A 21,666-nucleotide genomic window follows, 5' to 3' on the forward strand; every position below is an offset into this window, starting at 1 on the left:
AGCAGCCGCATCCAATTACCTGGGATGGGACCTTTAAGTCAAATCTCACTCTGCCCGATGCTAGGTCATTATTACCCAGCCGACAAATCTTTTTAGGGAATCCTCCTTAAATCAGAATCCTTGATACGCTACAAGATCTCTTCAATCTCTTTCTATATAAAGCCCATGTCTTTCTTTCTTTTCCATGCATCTGCACTTCTTCAAACCTCACTTTGTTCCACCTCAAAACCTACTGATATTCCTGCATTGAGCCCGATAATACTCTTCGGATCTTCAATCTTCTTGTTCCAGGGTGAGAATACCTTTTGTTAAGGAAGACCTTCCACGATCATGGCTTACGTACCGTTGTTGACTCAGGGTGAAGATCAACATTCGTTCATGCCATCGACTGGAGCCACTGGCTCTGATATGGAGTTAGAATCTAGTGCTGCTGGTATTGTTCCGTCGGGTTTTATTTATACGAATGACTGCAAAGTCCTTCACCATCTTGACCCGGTAGAAGATTTCGAATCTTGTATCGGTGATAGCGCCATTACTACGGTCAGGGAAGATTGCCATCTAGGCGCAGATGTCGACCTTCTCCCCGTTGGGGAGGGTGTGAAAATAAATCATCACGTGGCCGGCTACTCGTTATCATACACGTATCCCTTTGCCATAGGGTTCACCCTCCCTGTTCATAGGATAATCGAGGACTTCTGCCGTCGATATCGAATATGTATCGGGCAGATCGCCCCGCAAATTTGGAGGCTCGTATTCTGTATTGAGAAGTTTGCGCTTTTACCCTCGATCATTTGCTTCATTTATCTATACCTCGGGTGGTCCGAGGGGGAATTGTTCAGTTGCTTCCCAAGGGAAGCCGAAGCCTAATCGATCCTGAAGACGATTATGATCGAGAATGGCTTAACCGGTTCGTGATGATACGCACGGTTCAGCTTCACCGTCCATCGTCTGTCGATTTTCCCGAAGTGTGAAACCCTTCACCGGATCCAGTTGAGCCCACGCTCGAAACTACTATTTTTGAATGGGTGATTGCCCTTCTCCGGGCTTCTCGCAGCTTAGGCCGTTTGTTGCACCTCATTTTTACCAAAGGCTAAACAAAGCACAACTTATGGAGCTCTGAAATGATTAATTATGTACAGAGTCACCACCTAGCATTTAAGGTATACTAGGGTACCTATAAATTATTAATATATGCAGCTTAACATGGTCTACGAAAATAAGTGAGATTCTAGGTAAGGGTTCAAATTATTCCGAAGGGAAGGTGTTAGGTATCCTTCAGAATCCACAAATGTGGTTCCCGGCTGGACCAATTTAACTATTCGAGGGATGTGTAAAAAGACTTGATTATTACTTACAAAAATTAGTAGAATTTAGACTAAAGAATAACTAATATGACTATTCACATAAATAATCGTGCAATATGTATTTTTTACATATGTGATATAATAATTACTTTTTTTAAAAAAAGGTTATGTGCAACTTAGAAACTTGGGTATGTGACAAAGGTATAAAAAGAAAATGGACATGAAATTATTTTGCACTCGAAGTGAGTTAACTAATTTAACTAGTTAAGTATGTACGTCTAATCAATTAATTATGAGAGTACATTCTAAAGCCTAAATATTGAGGCAAATCACCCTATTTATTCACTTAAGTGTGCTAAGCTATTGAATTAAAACTCTAGCGAAACATGATAACTATAAGAATATTAGCTACAAAAATAACAACTGCCTAAAATTAATTTGTCTAAAACACATAAAATTTAAATCACCTAAGCAGATCATAAATAAATACAACCAACCTACACCCTAAAAAGTAAAGTTTCACTATATTTTATGCTTGCATAATTTAAGAATGTAAAAGAAAATATAAACAAAGAATTTAAGAAGCTATTTGAACTTCTTTTGAGTGCCATCTTCAAAAAGTAACTCCGGATACCTGCGTGAGACTTAATAAAAATGTTAGTAAGAAAATAAATAACTATCGGATGAATTAAAGAAATAATGAATAAACTTAAAATAAAAACCCGTCTTTGTACATGGAAGGCCTTGAAAATCGACAGAAATTTCTTCATCGGCCAGATTAACATGCATGAAAAGACGTAAGTATCTAAGCTTAGAGGGGCATGTAAAGGGGTTAATGGTATGGGGTAGTCAAGTCATGCACTGAGCGGCTTTCAAGCAAATGGAATGGACTTATCCACCCCTCATATGCATATTATTACTAAACTAAATCAGAATTAACACATGCTTAAGCAAGAACAAGAAATAAAAATGAACTACAAAGCTATCCTAGTTATAACATTTTAAATAACTAGAATCTACACAAAAGAAAAAAAAAGAAGCTAAGTATGATATTAACTAAACGAAACTAAACTTAAATGATGACAGAAAAATAACATATAAGCACTTAAATTTCACTAAACAACAGAAGATTATAAAATAACTTAACATACTAACAACTGGACTAAACTACACACATGACTAAACTAACCAACATATATGAACTACTGCAAACAGGCTAATAACTAATTAACACAGAGTTATGCTAAAATGGAACTGGGATACTCCTTTGCTTCCCAACACTAGAAAAACTCAGCAAAGAAAGAAAGAATAAAATTTTAGACTAAAGACTCGATTAGGAAAAGGTTTTAAGAAATTTTAGCTAATCCTAGTTAAATTGAGTTTCTTGCTCAGTGAATATGAGGCTTGTCCCTGTGTGTGCTGTGAATTGGGGAGATGGGCGGCTGTTGGATTGGAGAAATAAGGAGGTGGTTGGAGCTTCAACTCGTGGTGGAGACGGGCGGCTGTCTAGGGGAGAGAGAGAGAGACGAAGGGAGAGGAAATGGGGTCCTAAAGCAGTGGGGGTTCGTGAGTGTGGTGGTGAGAAGTTCACCGGAGCTCGGAGCTCCGGTGTGAAGAGTGGGCGGCGGCGGCTGTGGAAAAAAAATGAGAGGAGGGAGAAAAATTAGGGTTTTGTTTTTTTAGAAGATAGAGGGAGAAGGAAAAATCTGAAAATTAGGGTGTGTTGTGCAAATATGTGTTTGTGTAATAATGAGGGGAGAGAATTTGAGGGGAAAGATGGGGAGAAATAGTCAAAAGGGTAGGAGACATGTAGGGCCTGCAGAGAAGGGGAAAGGAATAAAATCTGGAAAATGAGATGTGTTGTCTGTGTAAGTGTGCGTTTGTGTATAGAATGAAGACAAAGGATGAAAAAAAAAATAAAAAAATTTAACCCCACCCTTTTTTATAATATCAATGAACACCCTCTTTTGTCCAAAAAATGAAAGAATGCACCCCTTTGTCCCCTCAATGCTTATTTTAATCCCTTTTTTTTTTTTAAAAAAAGTGATGAAACCTTGACTTGATCGGATTTTACTCTGCGTTTAAAAATTAATTACTCTGATTTTTCCTGCACTGTGAGACTGTACTAAAATATAGTTAATTAATACATGTATAAATAATAACGCAAGTATAAAATATAAACATTAATGTGTATGATATGAAAAATGTATTGCTATAAAATTAAGAAACAATTATTAATTGCACAAAAAATTGTAGTATTACGCTGTACATGTGCAAAATAATGATTCTTGAAAAAAATGATAATAAATTGAGAAAATTCCTAAAATAAGGATAATCATCAATAAATTGTTGAAAAAAATGTAAAAAATGTGTAAAAAATGTATTTCGTGCTCTTTAACGAATCAGGGCCCCCCAAAACGTTAATTTTAAGCACGTCGAGCCAAAATTAGGTGTCAACACCGTTCTTGGAGAAGAATGGCACCAGAAGGGTGGAAAGGCAAAGACCATGGTAACTTCTTAATCTGATCGTTTTGATCCGTAGTTCCCTGTATTATATCTTAACTCAATACCTTTGGTTTCTAGGACTTCGGACGAGGAGGGCTTCCAAAGGAAAATCGGTAGCCGAGGACATAGTTCGGGGAAGAAAAACACCCGCTCCACCGAGGCCACCTAGACGCAGGGAGGCTGGAAGTTTTCCCATTGTGCATTTGGGGGTTGGATCTCGAGTTCGAACTCGCCATATTATGGGGACCCGTCAGGAAATGCCTTTGGGTGAAACTACACCAGTGATTGTGCTCGATGAAGAAGATTTACCGGGATTGGATATCCCTGGGCCGTCCACCTCTGGTGCAAGTCACGGGGACATCTAATCGGTATCACCCGTCATTGCCGCATCCCGTGGATAGACTCGGAGATCTCATCCTCCGACTTGTTAGGTTGAGTAAGGGTGTGTCTGCCTTACTTTTGTTTTCCAATTACTGGTCGTAGAGTAGGGTTTCTTTATGCTTTTTCTGATGTACTGATGTATCCGGCACAGTTGGAATTTTATGAAATGGAAAAATCTTTAATGGAATCTTGCAAATTGGTTGTTATTGGACTTTATTGAGCATTCCATGTGCATTGTTTGTACCCAAACCTTCGTATATGCCCTTGTTATATTCGATCAGTAATCACTTATTCCATAATCTGAAAAAACCCGACATGTTTTTCTATTGGCCACCGTAATCGAGCATCTTGTTATTAAACTCGGCCACGACTGGTTCGAAACAACATCCTTTGTGACATATTTGGAAGCTTTACTCGATCACGGAGGTGTTCGTTCGAGGTCCCGATCTAGGTCCTTTTGGAAGGTCGTCCCGTTTAAGCATGATCTGTTGGTTGAGTGGACGCCCCGGTTCCTTCTCGCGTATGCTTCCCATGATTAGATAGGATCAAGGTCACATCCATCACATCCGCCTGACATCGACACGTGTCGAAGCCCCGTTGGCTCTGAAGACGGTTGCGGAAGGTAAAGCGTCTCGGTCCCACTCTATAAAAGCAAGTTTTCCCCTTCTTTTTTCACTCTCCGACTTTTACCAAAGGGAATTTTTACCTTCGTGTGTTCTGAATACGTTGATCTTCATATCTTCAAACCTTCATATCTTCATCTTAATTTCTTGTTCAATCTTCAAACCTTCATTTAAAACCTTCTTATCTTCGTACTTTCAAAATGACGAGCAAATCTTCAAAGGCTAAGGCTGGTGAGACGTCTTCGGCTCCTAAACCAGAGCCACTGCTAACTGACTTCGTTCCTCAAGACTGTTCGACCATTCGGGACTTCAAAGTTGAGAAACCTTCTCAACAGGGGGATCGAGGTGTCGAAATATCAACCTATCTGTACACGATACCCCCGTATAAACTCGAACAAGTCAAGGAATATTGTGGTTGGAAAGGTAAGGAGGTCATTATTCCCGAGTAGGATGAAGCCATATCGACCTACGTGGAAGGGTACTTAAGTGTTTATACTTACCCTTTCACGTTCAGTACACTTGACCCTGTGGTGGTCGATTTCTGCAAGAGATACGAGATTACCCTCAGCCAAATTCACCCGTTATTTTGGAGGATCGTTGTGCTCCTCCGTTATTTTGCTACAAACGTGAACATTCCGTTCATGGTGCATCACCTACTTCGACTGTATAGCCCCCGTGTCTTCAAAGGGGGAATGATAAAACTCTCGAAACGAGCTGGAAAAACGCCCTTCTCCGGTCTGGACGAAGATAGAGACCGAGGATGGCAAGGTAGGTTTGTCCGAATCAGGACAGCGGATCTGATTCCCGCTGACAAATTATCGTTTCCCGAGAAATGGAACCCTAACCGTAAGTAACTTTATGTTGATATGATTCGGCCTCGTGCCTGCACCTGTACTGCACCTTTCATTTGTTCGTATGTATACAACGCTGATCCGAACCCTTGGTGCGGTTCATAACCTCGACCAGTGGATTGGGAAGATCTGTTCCCAGCTTACTTATGCCGAACGTACCTGGAGGCGTTTGTCCCGATCCCGTTGGGAGGCCGGGACCCACGGTAAGTCTTTCCCTCAGAACGTCGTCCTTCCTATTCTGTGCAATACGCCACGTTAGTTAGGTAATGACTGTTCTTCTTTTTGCTTCACAGGTTTGTCAAAAGCCACCAGAATTCGGGGCCAGGAAACTGCCGAGTAGGATATCGAAGCTCCCGGTCTGGGAGACCTAGTTGAAACGAGGAAAAGAAAATCCTTCGAATCATCTCGAGCTCCTTCCCAGTCTAGGAAAAAATTGAGGGTCGTTATTCGAGAGACCTCATCGGAAGATATCTCGGCCTGTGCTTTAGACGCTGAGGTTGTTGGCCAATTGTTGGACCATTCTGACGACGATAATCAGGTTGACAAGCCCATCGAGCATGATTTGACCGATTCTGTTGCAATCACTCCACCATTGGTGGAAATATCAAGTCAAATTTCGGCTGGGTCGAGTGACATCTCGAGGTCGACGGACGCAGGGATCGTCGGGTCGAAAGTCGGGGCTTCCGATCACACTTCTACTCGAAATACTGGAAAATTGCCAGCCGCAGCCGCTGGATCGAAGGCAACTTCATCGGTTCCGTCCTTCCGATACAGGCTGTGGCCTCATCTGAAACGATAATTTGCATACAGGATTCTCCGCCGCCATTGGTGGATATTTCTGCCGATGACAAAAAATCCAAAGGCAAGGTGACCGAGCAAAGGGCGGCCGGTCATGGGGGTTATGAAATACCCGCTCTGGATATGTCGGGTTTCGAGTATTTTCCCGTCCCGGCAGTCGATCATTTCGGGGTTAATTCCGGTCCCAGATTGGAGAAATCATTTCCTGCCCCTAGTATTGACCTGAATCGGAAGAGGCTAATCACTTTTAAGGTGCCAACCGATATGACCATGTTATCGGGTCCTGTTGGGGTGTCCAGCTATTTGTACCCTCTGGTGTCCCAAGAGGACCGTAAGAAAATGGCCGAAGTCAGCGAATCGTGCCTTTTCAACGAGGCTTAGCATGCATTGAATCGGGTAAGTCTCGTCCTTATGTTCTTTTTACTCAGCTTTTAATTTCATGCCTCATTTTAATAACCGTTCCTTTTCCTCTTATAGGCTTTCGTGCTTCACCATGCAAGCTTCGACCGGCTTAGGCACGAAGTGGGCCGACTCAAGGAGGAGCTCAAAAGTAAGAGTCAGGAGGTGGACGAGCTCATGAATCTATATGAGAAGAAGTTGCAATATATCTCGTCTCTCCCTGATCTTTCTATCCTTAAATCGAATTTAGCAGCGGCTCGAAACGAAGCTGCCGAGGCCAAATGGGAACGTGACCAGTTGGCAGAGAAGGTAAAGTGTTTCGAAGTTTACAATAAATCTTTAATAGCCGATGTTAACGCATTTGCTTCTCAGGCCCGAGCTTATTTTAGCCAGATTGATCAACTCCAGGCAGAGCTTGATGGGTTCAAGCTCGAGTTTGATGCCCTCCACGAAACGACCATCGGTGCTGTGGCTGAACGTGATGTTCTCCGGGAGAAACTTCGGGCGTCGGTGGAACAAATGAATGGCCTTAGCTCAGCATTTGCTGTGGCCGAAGTGGAACGGGATCGATTGAACCGGGTCATCACCGATCTGCAAACTGAGCATGGAAAGGCTCTTGACCAGATCTCGGGTTATGACGACATGTTAGAGCAGTACAAGGCCGATGTGACTGCTGCCGAAAAGGCCAGTAATCTTAGAGCTGAGTACAAGCGGTGCTTGTCCCGAAGGAAGACCCTCGAAGAAGTTCAAGCCACTGGTGCGGACTTATCAGATCTGATCGAGGAAGCCAAGAAGCTTAAAGCAGAAGCAAAGGCTGCATTCGATCCTGAGTATTCGGATATTGACCTCGAGTCAGCTGATGAAGAGGGCGAGGGGTCAGATGAAGATTAGGTTCGGGACCTTGTGTCCCTTCTTTTGTTTTTACACATTTGTTTTGAGGCCACTATTTCGAGCCTTTGTAAATCTACTTTATGTATGTATGAATCAAAATTTGTATTTGACATTTGCAAAGTATTCCTCGGTTTATAATTTGCCATATTGTTTCGGCCAGGATAAAATTCAAATGGTAACGGCCCATGATTGGGTTTTAGTCTGTGTTGTCGTTAGTCGTTGCTTTATTGATAATTTGCAAGACAGACTCGATCATGACAATTTTGCGTTTTTAGACCGTGGTCTTTAATCGTTTTAGGTCGCAGCTTTCGAGCTTGCATATGATTTATAGACTGTAGTCTTTTAACTGTTTACGCCATAGTTTAGACCGTAGTCTTTAACTGTTATGCCATAGTTTTTTGGTATTTGGCAACATCAGATCCTTTTGATCGAAGTAAGTTTTTTATTGAAAAAATCGACCAGAGATACATTCGCAATTGTTGCCACGGCAAAAACAAACTAAGTGGACACGATTCAAGCGATCGTTTGGTCCTTACATCTGATCCTATTGTTCAGGCCTTGGCTTTTACATAGTTTACATAGTTATCACTTAACCCATGGTATAATAGTCCCCTAGTATTCGAGTTCGAAGTATGAGGGCTCGGGTACTATTAGCCCGGTATGTGCAGTCTCCGGTCTTTGATCGATATGCTCTACGTGTGTAGCACGCTGTTTGGCGCTGAAAACCCACTTCGGGACAAAACGGTCGAAGGGAAAGAGAGTGCAACACGTGCTTTCAGTCCTAAGTCCATGACTTCCGAGTATCTGCTGTGCTGTTTCATTGTCCCTCGGGCTGTATCCCTGCATAGTTAGATCGAGAGAGAAAAACGCAAAAGAAAAGTTATTCGCACCTTTAACAGTAATATCGTTTTAGGTGTGCCACATTCCAGTTGTTTTTCAGCTGTTGTTCGTTTTCATTCTCGAGCTGATAAGAACCCTTTCTGGTTATTCCAGTGACTCGGTACGGTCCTTCCCAATTCGGGGCTAGTTTCCCTTCATGAGGGTTCTTCGTATGAAGTGTTACCTTCCTTAGTACCAAGTCCCCAATTTGAAAATATCTGAGGTTGGTCCTCCGGTTATAATACCTTTGCATCCTCTGTTTTTGTGCGGCTATCCGGATATGAGCAGCTTCCCTTCTTTCGTCCACGAGATCCAGATTGACGGACATTGCCTCATGGTTCGAGTTCTCAGTGGCATAACGGAATCTTAAGCTTGGCTCTCCAACCTCAACGGGTATCAGGGTCTCGGCTCCGTATACAAGGAAAAATGGGGTTTCCCCGGTGCTTGATCTTACGGTTGTGCGGTAGGCCCATAAAACCTCGGGCAGAACCTCCTTCCATTAGTGCTTAGAACCGGCCAGTCTCTTCTTTAAATTATGTAATATGGTTTTATTGGTAGACTCGGCCTGACCATTCGCGCTCGGATGATACGGGGTTGATAAGATTTTCTTGATTTTATATTCTTCGAAAAACTTGCTAACCTTGCTACCTATGAATTGCTTCCCGTTGTCACACGCGATCTCTGCTGGTACCCCGAATCGACAGATTATATGGTCATAAATAAAATCAATGACCTCTTTTTCCCTGAATTTCTCGAGTGCCTGTGCTTCGACCTGTTTAGAGAAATAATTAGTCATAAGTAAAATAAATTGCGTCTTACCTGGGGCCCATGGCAAAGGTCCCACTATATCCATGCCCCATTTCATGAATGACCATGGGGAGAGGACCGGATGGAGCTCTTCCCCGGGTTGATGTATCGACGGGGCGTGCCTTTGGCATTCGTTACATTTTCGAACGAAGGTTTTGGCGTCCTCCTCCATCTCGTTCCAGTAGTGTCCTGCTCTGATCAGCTTGCGGACCAATGAATCGGCTCCCAAATGGTTTCCACAAGTGCTCTCGTGAACTTCCTTCAGAACATAGTCGGTATGTCCTGGTCCTAGGTTTCTCGCTAAGGGGCCGTGGAATGACCTTCGGTACAGCTGGCCATCGACCAAACAAAATTTAGCTGCCTTGGTTCGGAGGGCCCTTGATTCCTTAGCATCGGATGGTAGCTTTCCTGTTTGGAGATAGTTTATGTATTTATTCCTCCAATCCCAAGTGAGGTTGGTCGAGTTTATTTCGGTGTGGCCGGTCTCTATGATGGATTTTGTCAACTGGACCACAACTCTCGAATTGAATCCATCTGATTCTATCGAGGATCCCAGATTTGCCAGGGCATCCGCCTCATTATTCTGATCCCGGGGTACGTGTTCCAACGTCCACTCCTTGAACCGGCGAAGGATAACCTGCAATTTTTCCTGATATCTCCGCATTTGATCATCCTTGATTTCGAAGGTTCCGTTTGTTTGGTTGATCACTAGGAGAGAATCGCATTTGGCCTCGATGATCTCGGCTCCCAAGTTTTTAGCCAGTCCTAAACCTGCAGTTATAGCCTCATACTCGGCTTCGTTGTTAGTTAAATCTGCAGACCTAATAAATTGTCTTATTATGTCACCTGAGGGAGGTTTGAGAACGATCCCTAACCCGGACCCTTTCACATTAGACGCACCATCCCTGTAAAGGGTCCAGACTCCCGTGCTACTCCCCGAGGCAAGAAGCATCTCCTTGTCGACCTCGGGGATCATGGCCGGTGCAAAATCGGCCACAAAATCCGCCAATATTTGGGATTTGATGGCAGTTCGGGGTTTGTATTCAATATCATACCCGCTAATCTCCACATCGCACTTTGCTAGTCGGCCTGAGAGTTCGGGTTTATGCATGACGTTCCTTAAGGGGTGCGACGTTACAACGCATATGGGATGACACTGAAAGTAAGGTTTTAATTTTCTAGATGCACTTAATAAAGTCAAAACGAATTTTTCCAGATGTGGGTACCTGGTTTCGGCGTCACCGAGGGTTCTACTTACATAGTAAACCGGGTATTGCATACCTTTCTCCTCTCGAACCAGGACACTGCTCACCGCTATCTCGGACACTGCCAGGTATAGATATAACTGCTCGTTCGCTTTTGGTGTGTGGAGTAGATGTGGACTTGACAAGTATCTTTTGAGTTCTGCCAAGGCCGTCTGACATTCAGGGGTCCATGCAAAGTTAGTCTTTTTCTTGAGCTACGAGAAGAAACGGTGACTCTTATCCGAGGATCTGGAGATGAATCGGCTTAAGGCAGATATCCGTCCCGTTAATCTCTATACCCCTTTAATGTCGTTTATCACGGTGATATCTTCGATTGCTTTTATCTTATCCAGGTTGATTTCGATTCCCCGATTTGATACCATGAATCCGAGAAACTTGCTCGATCCGACCCCGAAGGCATATTTTTTCGGGTTCAACTTCATGTTGTACTTTCTCAATATGCTGAAAGTTTCCTGCAAAAATTTCAAATGGTCCTCTGCTCGTAGGGACTTAACGACCATGTCATATATATAAACTTCCATGGATCTCCCTATTTAGTGTTCAAACATTCGTTAACTAAACACTGATAGGTGGCACCGACATTTTTTAAGCCGAAAGGCATTACATTATAACAATATTTGCCAAACCTAGTTATAAAGAAGATTTTTTCTCGATCTTCCGGGTCCATTTGTATTTGGTTGTACCCGGAATACGCATCGAGGAAACTCAGCGTGTCGTGACCCGTAGTAGCGTCGATCATGCGATCGATGCTGGGCAAAGGAAAGGAATCCTTCGGGCAGGCTTTGTTTAAATCTTTATAATCTACGCACATTCTAAACTTATTCCCCTTTTTAGGCACTACTACAATGTTAGCTAACCAATCTGGGTATTTTACCTCTCGAATGGACCCTATATTAAGGAGCTTGGTTACCTCGTCCTTGGCGAATGTATGTTTCACCTCGGGTTGTGGCCTTCGCTTTTTTTTTACCGAGGGAAAACTTGAATCCAAGCTCAACTTGTGTGTTGTCACGTCCGGTGGAATACCTGTCATGTCTAAATGGGACTAAGCAAAGCAATCTGAGTTAATTTTAAGAAACTCAATAAATTCTTTCCTGAGCTCGGGGGTTAACCCCGTGCCCAGGTATACCTTCTTTTCTGGTAGATGGACGAACAATGTGATTTGCTCGAGTTCTTCAACGGTGGACTTAGTGGCGTCAGAATCATCGGGCACCACAAAGGTTCTCGGTATTGTGAATTTTAACTCTTCGTCTACCGTGTCGCCGTTTCGATCTTTCGAAGATTCCGGGATCGGGATCTGTGATTGCTATTTGGCATTCTTCCCTTCACTCCGATCTGGCGCCTTTATATTCTTAACAAATTCTTCAACCGCGAGCATTTCTTTTGCGGCCTGCTGTTCACCACGGACGGTTTTGATACCTTCTGGAGTCGGGAATTTCAATACCTGATGCATTGTCGAGGGAACCGCTCTTACGAGGTGAATCCACTGTTTGCCCAGCAATGCATTGTATCCCATATCTCCTCTGTCACTTAAAATTTCGTCTGCCGCGTTGTTCCTGCCATACTGATCGGTATAGTGATCTCACCCTTCGTCGTTTCGCATGCCATGTTGAATCCATTGAGGACCCGTATAGCCAGCACGATCTGATCTAGTAGTCCCAGCTGTTCGAAGACTCTCCATCGGATGATATTAGCCGAGCTACCTGGATCAATCAGCACACGTTTAATTCTAAAATTATTGACAAGGACAGATATTACCAATGCGTCATTATGCTGTTGGGCGATGCCTTCCATGTCCTCGTCATCGAACGTGATGGGGTCATCGTTTCGGATACACTTTTCCCTCGTCATGGAAATTTTGGTGCGCTTCATAACCGGTCCAATGGGAACGTCAGTTCCTCCCATGATCATGTGTATCAGCTGCTGGGGCTCTTCCGGCCTATCCTGCTTGTTGGAATCCAGGTTTTTAAAATGGGTTTTCGCTCGTTCACTTAGGAATTCTCGAAGATGCCCCAAATTGAACAGACGGGCGACCTTCTCTCTCAGCTGTCGACAATCCTCGGTTCGATGGCCGTGAGTATGATGATACTTACAAATAAGACTTTTATCCCGCTTCTCCGGGTCAGATTGGATTGGCCTCGGATGCCTTGTTTCTTCGTTTCGGATAACGGCTGCCGCTAAGGTTGCTACATCGTCGCAAAAGTTGTACTCGGATAACCTTGGAGTTTCTCTATTTCCCGGAGCTCTATCGACAACAATTCTGTTTACCAAACCACGGTTATTTTGTCCTCGATCATTCCTTCGATCGTTTCTCCTATCATTCTTGCCCAATTCGCTGTTACGCCCGTTCCCCCTTCGATCGAGCGGGTAAGGCTGGTATCTGTTATATGACGATCTGGAATCTCGATCTATCACTCTTCTTGATCGATCATCTCCTTTACCGGAATGCCATGATACTGAAGCGGCCCTCAGAATCTTATCGTCTTCGACCTTGATCTTCGACTAATACCTGTTGTGCACATCAGCCCAGGCGATTGCCGGGTATTCTATCAAGTTTTGTTTTAGTTCCATAGATGTGATCGAGCACCTCGAGTTGAGCCCTTGGGTGAAAGCCTGAACGGCCCAATCGTGAGTAACTGGAGGTAAGTCCATGCGCTCTATTTGAAATCGAGCCACAAACTCGCGGAAGGTATCGTTATCTCGTTGCTTAACGTTGAATAAGTCCGATTTTCGAGTTTCGACCTTGATGGCCCCGGCATGGGCCTTAACGAAAGCATCAACGAGCATGGCAAATGAATCAATCGAGTGCTCGGGCAAGTTATGATACCAAATCATATCCCCATTCGACGGAGTTTTCCCGAATTTCTTAAGTAGCACTGATTCTCTTTCGTCATCGGTGAGGTCGTTGCCCTTAATAGCGCACGTATACGCAGTCACATGCTCATTTGGGTCCGTTGTCCCATTGTACTTCGGGATATCGGGCATGCGAAATCTCTTGGGGATTTTCATCGGTGCCGCACTTGGTGGAAACGACATTTGAACAAACTTTTTCGAATCCGGTCCCTTCAACACTGGCGGTGTCCCTGGGATCTGATCGACCCTTGAATTGTAATTCTCCACCTTCTTATCGTTCGCCTCTATCTTCTTTTCACCGGATTCAACCCGTTTGGTCAATTCTTAGAGTATTCTTATCAATTCGGTACTTTGTCCAAGGTGGTTCTCGTTACCCCGTGAGGCATGTCGTTCCTCCGTATCCTGGGTCTGTTCTGATGCGGCAACATCGGGTACCTGACCCCGATTCTGCAATTGCGCTATGATCTCTTGCTGGGCCTGCAACTGAGCCATGGCCATGTCTAACTGGTTTTGGAGCTGTTGCAACATGATCCCGTTATTCTCATCGGCCGGTACGTTGCCCACCGATGATCCGACTTGAACAGGATTAACGAAGGGCGCGTTGTTGTTTGGTACGTCCCCGTCGTCATGCTCATGATGGCTTGGTTCCACTTGGAAGTTGACAGAATGGGTATCCGACATTTCCGGTATACCTTAAATCAAACCCTAAAGAACAAGTGTAAAATATCGAGTGTGACCAGAATGTTGTATTGAACCGCCACTACTATCTAAGGCCCCACGGTGGCCGCCAAACTGTTTAACCTTAAAACGAGAACAATTAAATTTGTACGTGATGCCAATGATATGTGGCTAAATTCAGTTCAAGATTAAATAGCAAGATATGTCAATAAAATGAACAGAGAAGCAGATCTAACCAATTGTTAAATACGTATGGCCTCGGTTATAGAAACCGAGGTCGATACCCTTTTTGTTACAAGCTCTCACGAGGTATAATAAAAATGAACTTAAGAACAGATGAGAACTGATTTAATAAGATTCTTATGATTGTTGATGTAAACTATTTCTCTCCTTACTATTGCCAACCTCCTTCATGAATGATAGCCTCCTCTTTATATAGTAGAGGAGTTTCAACCCTAGTACAATTCTAAATAAAGCAAGTAAATCTGGCGACAACTGCATTGCCGAGATCGAGGCCGAAATATCCGGTTAAGGACGGATATTTCGATCTCCCGTTGATGGCAGACAATTGCCCTCGTTCCCGGTGAGACGATCGTACCGTGACCGATCATATCCATAATAACGAGAAACCGAGCGTGCACGTATCCCCAGTTTTACCCGTATACAAAAATATTTCTAATTTTCTATAATGGATGATATTTCAAGCGTTAGAATGCTTGTGAACCTTCTTGCTTGAGTAGATCACTAAAAAGATCAATTTTTTTTTTAGCAAGGTTGTTAGCAACATCTATGAAACTTTGGTTATAGTATATTTTAGCGATAATTACATTTTTGGACCACTCAAAAGAATAATAGCTAGCAAATGTATAGGTTTTGTATATTAAGTACAAATATACATATAACATACATATTGTATGCACCAAATATACATATAATATACATAATCAATGTATAGGTTTTGTATATTTTGGCTAGAGCCCCGTAATTAATTTCGGCCGAAGGGCCAAAAATGGAAAAAGCCCTATTTTAGTTTTTTGCTAATTGTACATCACAAGTTCAATTCTCAGCTCTGATATGGAATTTCCAATCTGTCTCACTACAGACTCTAAGCTTAGATATGCAGTTGAAAACTTTGAGGTCATTTGACTTCACCTCGGGAATTTCATACTAGTTTTCATCACTCATTAGCATCAGTCATGCCACCCTACATTAAGAAGAAATAAAAACTAGAAAGAGAGAACTAAATGAAATATCTTTTCCAATGCTGCAAGAAATATTGACAATCATTTATTTGCTGACATCAAGAAATCATAACAGTGCATGTTTCACCATCTACTGAAGCTTCAACATAAGATACATCAAGAGTTAAATTCTCACTTGTCATCATAAACTCAACTATTACATTACCACGATTATATCTTGTAATGCAACAATGCAGAAGTTCCATCTAGACCTTTTTTACGGAAGTAATCATTATAGTCTTTCACTGTGGTGGCACGATATTTTGGAGGACTGTCTTCTGACAGCAATTCTGTAATTGGTCCATAAAGCTTGGAAGATAGCATTGGACCTGTGTAGAAGAAGCATGCAACTGATACTCTTGGTCCAACTTTATTTGCCAATACTCTGTGCTCAACACTTGGTGTACTTGTCATTTGATATGAGCTGAAAAAAGCAGCAAAGACAAGTAGAATTGGTTTCAGTACCAAACAAGGTGTTAAGTCCATTCTTATTGAGTAGATATAAGATTAGAAAAGAAATAGAATACTTGCCTGTAGAAGATCTCCAATGTTCACCACAAAAGCAACAGGTGTATGAGGAACATCAACCCACTGATTCTGGTGAAGCACTTGAAGTCCTCCTATATGATCTTGTAGAAGCACTGTGATAAAATTATTGTCAGAATGTTTACTGGTTCCTATCGTCAGTTCTGGTTGAAGGTATAATGGATAGTAATGGCCCCAAACACCGAGCCCTTCCGTGCAATCCATATCTTTGATATGACAACGATCGAGACCGAGACCTTCTGACAATAGTTCAAGCAAGGAGCAGCCTAATTTCATCACATCCTTAGAGTACTCCATTAGTATTTCTCGGCAGCAATTTCATAAAATTAATGAAACAGCACATATCAATATTTTAAAAGAGAAATGCCATGCTTGATTGGCTCTACGAACCGGACTTCTGGTTAAGTTTTCTTATTTTTCCCAACAGTATTCACCAGAACTCACATTAAGCATAAATATATTGCAAGGAAGTACATAACAAAGCCAACAAATTTTCATGATTTTTGTTACAACACGATACATATTGAGTTACTAGGAAAAGAATGAAGTTTGTTGGTTTTCTAATTCATGTCCGTAACATACCCGCATGCTGTTGGAAGTTCTTCTGGACTGGGAGGATTAGGAGACATGAAACAGACAAGTGAGTCTCTCCAATTTACAGCTGGAACAGAAGGGCTATACAAATCAAAATTACTAACATGCATCACCTTTTTCGTGATATCTCGAGTGTAGTACTGTTTCTTAACCTCGATATCCCCCTCAAAAAACTGTCGTGTTCCTTGCAACATTTCTTGCAGGACAGATGTTGGAATGCCATGATTAACCACCTGGAAGAAACCCCATGTCTCTGATGCATCTCGAACTTTGTCCACAATTTCTTTATGCTTGATTGGGTTCTTGTCAATGCCTTCAAGGTCAATCACTGGAAATATGAACTGTGCTTCACATGAATCCGAGGACTCCGGCCTGTTTTTTGGTGGTAGAATGAATATTTGAGGTACCTTGGAGATTCCAGCATCAACAAGACCTTTGACACCAGCCTTTGTATCATCGAAGGCTTTTAACTCACTCATTTTGTCATAACTTTTCTGAATTCTGGCCTCAAAATCATTAGTGCTAGAGACTACCATCTTCTTTGCTATGATTTTATCAACAACAGTTCCTGTTGGTCACTTAGAGCCTAATGGGAAGCATGGGGTAGTAAAATTCTACTTCTCTATGCAAAAATCTACCTTGCTTGTCCATAAAAATATAACAGGCGATCAAGGGTTTAAGGGTTGATGAGTTTTACTGCAGATATTTCTAAGATGTGGAAGATTTCTCAAGATGAGGAAAGACAAGAAGAAGAGAACATTTAGATATTTGATCATACCTCATAGTGGTTAGAGTTAATGTCAAAGAGCCACTAACTTAGACTATTGGACATTTGAAATTTGGACCACAATTGTCAGCATCAATAGTTCAAATCAACAAACTAGCTATTTGTAGTAGAAGAAAACAAAAGAGATGAGTTAATTTAGTCCCTTTCTTTGGTCACTGTCTGAACTCACTGCCAGTCCTCTCCCCCCACCCCCACCACCCAACCCGAAAAAGAAGATGAGAATATTAGATGATATAGCTAGCTTACAAAAGGCAGATAAGCAGAACAGGACAATAAATTTCATCATCTTTGCTAATTGTAGTCGTGGAGCTAATTTTTATTCAGTAGGCATAACACAACATAATATATACTTAGTAACTAGGTAAAGAAATTTAATGAAAATGGTTGGTTTTCTAATTCACGTTCAGAGCTGTCATACATAAGGTATGGAGAATAACTTGTGTATTATTCCATTATGTAAGAAGTATATATACAAACACAATAAGCTCTAACTAAGGAAAGCTAAATAAGGAAAGAATCAAAAGATATCCTATTGTTTGTATCCCTACATAATTGCTTAGCTATATGGACTATGTTCATTCTGCAACACTTCCCCTCAAGCCGGAGCGTAGATAGCTCTGACATCATGTTGTCCACGCTCCAGTTGGCAGTCTGGGAGTGGGGGGGGGGGGGGTCTTTACATAGTATTAGAGTTAAGTTAGTCCCTGTTTAGGCCCCCATCTTATGTCGTCCATGCTCTAATTAGCGGTCTGAGCATGCGGGGAGTGTCATAGTGGGTTAAGTCTCACATTGGTTGGGAAATGTACTAGTGGTCTCCTTATATAGACTTGGGCAAACCTCCTCTCATAAGCTAGCTAGCTTATTGGTTTGAGTCAGGCCCTAGTGCCATATCTTTACAAGAACATACCTGCATGCTGTTGGAAATTCTTCTGGACGGGGAGGATGAGGAGCCATTAAACAGAAAAGTAAGTCTCTCCTATTTGCAGCTGGAACAGAAGGGCTATACAAATCAAAATTGCAGGCAAGAACCACCTTTTCCGTGATATCTCGAGTGTAATAATGTTTCTTAACCTCGATATCTTGCTCAAAAACTATCATGTTCCTTGCAACATTTCTTCCAGGCTGCATGTTGGAATGCCATGATTAACCACTTGGAAGAAACCCCATGTCTCCGATGCATCTCGAACTTCGTTCACAATCTCTTTATGCTTGATTGGGTCCTCATCGATGCCCTCAAGGTCTATCACTGGCAAAGTGAACTGCGTTTCACATGTATCCGAGGATTCCACCCTGTTTTTTGGTGGTAGAATGACTATTTGAGGTACCTTAGTGATTCCAGCGTCAACAAGCCCTTTGACACCAGCCTTTGTATCATCAAAGGCTTTTAACTCACTCATTTTGTCATAGCTTTCCTTAACTCTGGCCTGAATATCCTCTGTGCTAGAGACTGACATTTTTTTTTGCTCTGATCTTATAAACAAGTAGAGTTCTGAGGTATAAACTTTAAAGGGTTGATTAATTTTACAGCAAAAAATTGTAACCTATGGAGGATTTTCAAAATGAGGGCGATTTTACAAAATAAAAGCAATGTATACCTAAATATAAACAAGAACTGGTAGAAAGAGAGAGGAACTACTTTTCTTATTTTTCTTCCTTCTTCAAGTGTGTTTTATAATGAAAGTAATGGGCATCTACTCCTCAATTATTTGCAATGCTCCTCCTTGAATGACCATGTAAAAAAATACTACTATGATTGATGAATGGACATTATGTTGTTTTCTCAAGTCAATGCACAAGTCTTTGCCATGGAAATTTCAAAAGAAAGCTACAATACACAAATCTTTTCCATTTGATATTACTCTTTTAGTGAAAATATTCTAAACTCTAAATGCAGTGGATCTTGGGCTAGTTGTGAAATATCTTTTATTCAACTCTTTTCTCTACTTTTTGCACTAAAATAAAAAAAACCATTTTTTAGCATTGCACCCAAAAAGAAAATATAGAAAGGTAAAGTTTCACTAGTTGATGGTGTAGATGATGATCTCAATATATGATTTTGTAACACAAACTTAGTCGACAAATATATTTCTTAATGGATTTTAAGTTATATCCACAAAATTGGATATGTTTCATTTAACACATAAAAATTATCTCTAACATACTGTTTACTAGGTTGTCCTATATCTTGCTTAAAGTCGTAAGTCCCAATCAGAGGGACGTTCTGGTAGGGAGTTTCGTATTATTCTTCAAATTAGACACGACTAAGAGCCCATTTGCATGGGCTTATGGCTTTTGACTTATAAGCCAAAAGCCATAAGTTAGGAATTCTAGCTTATGACTTTTGGCTTATTTTTGTCATTTTGGCTTTAAAACAAGTGCTTAAAAGCATTTTTTTTGTTTTACCCAAACGCTACTTTTGACTCAAAAGCATAAAAAATAAGTCAATCCAAACAGACTCTTAAGTCATATGACAAAGTATGACCGATTTCTTCTGAACTTTTGTGAGACCTGAATAGACATGATATTTAGAATTATTTCTAACAACTGGACCTACATCATCTATGAAGAGAGACATGGCTTTTCCAAACCTCTTAATTTCAAACTAATATCGAACTTCTCTCCTAACTTTTAATCTCATCAACCATAATAAGTTCACTTGTTACTCCAACCAAAAAGGAAATGTTAAATTAATTTTCTTAGTATTCCTAACTGCTAAGATCACTTTCCCATTTTGAAAATCCATTAGCTCAAGGAAATTCACCTTTCCTTAGACTAGAATTTATTCAAACAATCAAAATCAAACTCAGAATCCATAGCAAATTAAGCATAACCAGTTCATTAAGTGATAGGTGGTAATATTGTCGTTTTCCAAGTCCTTGTGGAAATTTCAAATGAAAGCTACTTAACACACAAATCCCTTTCACTTTGATTTTTCTTTTCAAAAAAAGAAAAATCAAAGTGAAAGGGATTTGTGTGTTAAGTAGCTTTCACTTTGAATTTACAAATTGAAGTAATTTCCTTCATTAAGTGAACTTATTTTCCAAGGATCAAGTGTTAGCTATCCATTCAAGCCTTCTTCTTCTTTTTCTGTTCTGAACTACTCCCACCGTTCCTTTTTACTTGTCCCTAATACTAAAAATAAATTTTCCTTTTTACTTGTCTATTTTAGCAAATCAAGATATTTGTTATTTTCTTTCAGTGTTACCTTATCATTCAGTAACTACATAAAGGGAGTCAAGCTTATATTTTTTTAATGCATAATTAATAAGGATAATTTAGTAAAACAATCCCTAATAAATATATTTTTAAGGGGAGTGCCAAGTCAACAGGGGCCAAGTAAAAAGGAACGGATGGAGTATAAGAAAGAAATCTCCTTTGTGTGTTGGGTGTGGAATTGGCCAAACAAGTCAATTCTTTTGTTCACATAGTCGTGATGTAAGCGCTTACCTCATGATAGTCGTGATGTAAGCGCTTACCTCATCATAGGAAATTCATTCCTATAAATAGGTAGCTTATGGTTCATTTGTAAAACACACCAAATTGAAGAAGACAACACATCCCAAAGAGAGAGAAAAATCTAAGAGAAATACTCTTAGTGAAAGGCCTAAGTAAGAGAAGGTCTTTGAGAGAATTTTCTGTGGTAAAATTCTTGAGTGTAATTGGGATTGGGGTTGTGAGGTTGAGTGTTGTAAACACTTGTAATATTTCTTCTTTAATAAGATCTGCAGCAGCAACGTGGACGTAACTCTCACATTGAGGGTGAACCACTATAAATCTGTGTGTGTGCTATTTATTCTTCGCTTACATCACGGCGTAAGTAGGTTCTGTCTAAGGAGGTTGGTATTTAAGTGGTCCAGCTGTGACCCTCCAATCTTTCCTGGGAACCTGCTTACAAAGGTCGGATTTGGGATTCAAATCCTAACAACCGGTATCAAAGCAACAGGTTGTGTTGTGATTTAGAAACGATGGGAGGCGAAGATGGTACGATGCACGGCATCGGTAAATTCGATGGTACAGACTTTGCGTTCTGGAGAATGCAAATTGAAGATTATTTATATGGCAGAAAGCTTCATGAACCTCTGAGTCCGAAACCAGAGGAGATGAAGCAAGCAGATTGGAATCTCCTCGACAGACAAGTTCTGGGAGTCATTCGGCTGACGCTGTCGAAGAACGTTGCTCACAACGTGGCAAAAGAGAAGACCACCGCAGATATGATGAAGGTATTGTCTGACATGTATGAGAAACCTTCGGCAAATAATAAGGTATT

At 41.4% G+C, this 21,666-nt stretch overlaps 2 pseudogenes; both read right to left on the reverse strand.

The window, feature by feature from the left end:
- Window positions 1-15,496: 15,496 nt before the first annotated feature.
- Window positions 15,497-17,156, reverse strand: LOC132610823 (1-aminocyclopropane-1-carboxylate oxidase homolog; annotated as a pseudogene).
- A 62-nt stretch (window positions 17,157-17,218) lies between these two features.
- LOC132610820 (1-aminocyclopropane-1-carboxylate oxidase homolog) lies at window positions 17,219-20,309 on the reverse strand (annotated as a pseudogene).
- Window positions 20,310-21,666: the final 1,357 nt, after the last annotated feature.

The sequence above is a fragment of the Lycium barbarum genome, chromosome 9 (genome assembly GCF_019175385.1).
Source record: "Lycium barbarum isolate Lr01 chromosome 9, ASM1917538v2, whole genome shotgun sequence".
Lineage (NCBI taxonomy): Eukaryota > Viridiplantae > Streptophyta > Magnoliopsida > Solanales > Solanaceae > Lycium > Lycium barbarum.